Below are 3,886 nucleotides of genomic sequence, written 5' to 3'. Positions count from 1 at the left end.
AAGGTTTATATATGGAAGGAAGCTTTCTTTGTTGATTACCAGGGATGGGAGGGAAGAGGAGGGAACACTGCTAGACAGATAGAGACAAGTACTGATTTGGGTGAAGGGAAGGGCAATGTACCAAAATTGAGAGATCAACAGTTTTACTGAGGAAGAGGAAGATAGAGGTACATGGGAGGTACAGACAACAAAGATGAACCCTTTTGCACATACAGTACTGCATTGTCAGTGATGGCAAACATTGATCTACAGGTAGATAGATGGGTGGGCAGGCTGAATGATCAGGTATGTCTTGGCAGGGGGAGTGTACCTACGACCATGTATAGGGTTGGCAGATGATGTTTCTACATGCATCTTTGTATGTGCTCTAAGAATGTCCATGTATATATAGAGAGCTGACAACGGACAATGTTGTGGTGGCTTCTTGGCCACAGCCAGCTACCCTGAGGGAGTGAGTAGTTGGACCTATGGGCTCAGTACCATGGTCCCAAAGACATCAAGCTTAATTGACACATATCATACTACACAAAAAACATTGTTCCAGATCCTACTTTGATGAGTAGCAACTGGGATCTTACAAGCTTGCAAGCAGCCATCTAGATGCAACAATGGGTCTCTCCTCATCCAGAGCAGAGAAGAATAAAGAAAACCAAAGACACATGGAAACAAATAGTCCAAAGGACTAATAGACCATGTGAGCTGCAGCCTATATGACCATGAGACCAGAAGAACTAGAACTAGATGGTACCTGGCTACCACTGTCAACCACTGAAAAAGGGATTGGTGCAAGATATCCTGGATAGAGTGGGAGAACAATGTGGAACAAAACTCAAAATCATGGGAAAAAAATAAAAAAAGACCAGGCTTGCTGGTCTGATAGAGCCTGGTGAGACCCCAGAAACTATGGCCCCTGGCTACCCTTCAGGGCTAGAACTGAACTTACTCCTGTGGCTTCCAGCCAAACAATAGACAGGCATATGAGCTGAACATTTACATCAGATAGATACACACCTTGGAGCAATCAATCATGGGAGAACGGAAGGATAGTATTTGCACATAAAGATAGCTGGGGGGCGGGGGGACAAGTGCATGGGAGGGAAGGACACAGGGAAGAGGTAACTACAGGGAGGAAGTGGGAAGAGAGTTGTTACATTGTGGGGAATTGCAGCAGTGTCATGAGACAAAATGTGTATGAACTGCTGAATGGAAAATGAATTTGCTCTGTAAACTTTGACTCAAATCACAATTTAAAAAAAAAAACATTGCCGTCAAGTTGGATCCGACTCATAACGACCCCTCCTTGGGTTTCTGAGGCAGTATCACTACGGAAGTAGATTGCTCCATCTTCCTTATATATGTGTATATATAGAGAGAAACCAGAGATTATTAGTGGTTACCAGGTGTAGTAGTTAAGTTTGTGTGTCAACTTGACTGGGCCTGGTTGAGCAGCTGGGCAGCTGGTGGTAGTTATTCCCCATGATGAGACTGGCAATCAACTCCATGGTGGGATCTACCACAAGCAGCTGAGTAGCTGCCTTAGGGATATGGTCTGCTTCCTGTATATAAGCAGAAACCTTGGGGAACGGTCTGTAGCTTATGGCACGCTTGGACCCTGCATGTAGCCGTGTCGTTGTTTAGCAGCCTGCCATGCTCTGCCGGCCTTAGGACCAACAATGGACTTAAGTTAATGGTCTGCTGTATGGTTTGGTAACATCAGGACTGTGCCTTTTTATTTATCGACCTTGGGCTTGTTAGCCTCAGCACCCAGTAGCTGTCTGAGTAAAGAGATGCCTCTAGCTTCAGTGGGCCAGGAGCAAGAGGCAGAGCTGAAGCCCAAGGTTGAGGGGCTTTCACACAGCCCCTAGAACCTGGTACTTTGAACTTGGACTTAAAGCCTCCAAACTGTGAGAGAATAAACTGTTTGTTCAAGAATCCCATTTGTGGTATATTCTTGTCAGAGCAGCACTAGGTAACTAGTACACCAGGTAGGAGGGAGGGGGAAAGGGGTAGCTTTTGTTAGAGGGGCACTGAGTTTATGCTACCCACTGCCATTGGGTTGGATCCAACTCATAGTGACCCCTCCTGGGGTTTCTGAGGTGATATCACTACAAAAGTAGATTGCTCAACCTTCCTTCCAAAAAGTGGCTGGTGGGTTTGAACTGCCAGCTTTCTGGTTAGTAGTCAAGTGCCTCAGGCACTATGCTACCAGAGCTGCTAAAAGTTTCAGAGTGAAAAGAAAATGGAAATGTTGTGCATGAGATAACAATATTCAGTGGAAAGGAGTCTGGTAGGTCAAAGATGGAATAACAGTGCTGGGTGCTTGCTTCAACCTCTGTAGAAGACAGTTGGGTCTTCTCTGGAGAAGTCAAAGCTCTTATAATTTGATGTCAGCTGTTATCAAGTTGGCCCATGAGTCATGGCGACCCCATGCACAATGGAATGAAACACTGCCCATTCATGCACCATTCCCATGATTGGTTATGGATTGAACCATTGTGATTCATAGGGTTTTCTTTTCTTTTTTTAAACTTTTTACTGTGGGTTGGGTGAATGTTCACAGAACAAGTTGGTTGTCCATTCAACAATCCATATACATTTTGACTCATGGCATTGTTTGGAATCCCAACAACGTAACAGCACTCTTCACACTTCCTCCCTGTGGTTATTGTTCCCATTTGTCCTTCTTTGCTATCCTTCCCTGCCTTCTGAGCTTTATTCCTGGGCAATTGCTGCCCTTTTTGATCTCGAATGGTTGATTATTCTCAGGAGGATCCACAGGATTTTCATGGCCTGGTTTTTGGGAGTAGATCACCAGCCTTTTCTTCCTAGTGCATGTCAATGTGGAAGCTCTGCCAAAACCTGTCTACCCTGGCAATACCCATGCCTCCACTGACAGACAGCTGGTGACTGCACATGAAGGGTTTTGGCCAGGAATCAAACTCAGGTCTCCTACATGGAAGGCAGGCATTCTATCATTGAGTCACCCCTGGCCTCCTCTGTACCCTGTGGCCCATCATTTCCAGTCCCATGGAAACTGTCACATGTAAGTACCAGGATACACACTTAAGAGGTTCAGAGTAGCACTGTTCTTAATAGCCCACACTGGAAATGCTCCCAATACCGTTGGACAGTGGAACAGGCAAACTGAAATCAATGGAATGAGAGTGAAGAAACCAACCACAGCCACACACAACACGGGTTATTCTTACAATGTGGCGGCAAAGCGGCAAGGCAGATAGTGCACACGGTGGGATTCATTCTTATGTAGACTCCCAAGACAGACAAAATGAAACTGGATTTTTTAAGGAAGTAAAACTACAAACCACCACCCATCTGTCAGTGTGTCATACTGCAGTGTCCTGCATGTTGCTATGATGCTGAAAGCTATGCCACCAATACTTCAAATACTACTAGCGTCACTCATGGTTAACAGCAGAGCTTCCAGACTAGGACAGACTAGGAAGAAAGGTGTGGTGGACTATTCTTCAAACAGCCAATGAAAACCCTGTGGGTCACAACAGAAAGTGTCCAATGCAGTGCTGGAAGATGAGCCCATTAGGTTGGAAGAAAATAATGGACTCCAGCATGCCAGTGATCATGAGGATAGCATGGGACTGTTGTGCATGATGTCACCATATTGCTGAATAGATGGCAACTAACAAAAACAAAAACTATAAATACTTAATTTATAATTAGTAAATAATTACCTATAGTAAGGCAGTCAGCCCCAGGGTTACAGGTGAGGAGAGACAACTCAGGGACGCCTGAAGTAACAAGCGGGAAGAGCAGGAGAAAGGGGATTAAAAGCCAGGAAGCCAGAGAGAAGAGCAGTCAGCTGAAGGGATTAGGTGAGGAGAGGCAACTCAGGCCCACCCAGAGTAGCAGG

Source organism: Orycteropus afer, unplaced genomic scaffold, assembly GCF_000298275.1.
Source record: "Orycteropus afer afer isolate SDZICR_OR568_19922 unplaced genomic scaffold, OryAfe1.0 scaffold00772, whole genome shotgun sequence".
In the NCBI taxonomy this organism is placed as follows: Eukaryota; Metazoa; Chordata; class Mammalia; order Tubulidentata; family Orycteropodidae; genus Orycteropus; species Orycteropus afer.
The sequence above is the reverse complement of the archived record's forward strand: the minus strand, read 5'-3'. Positions refer to the sequence as shown.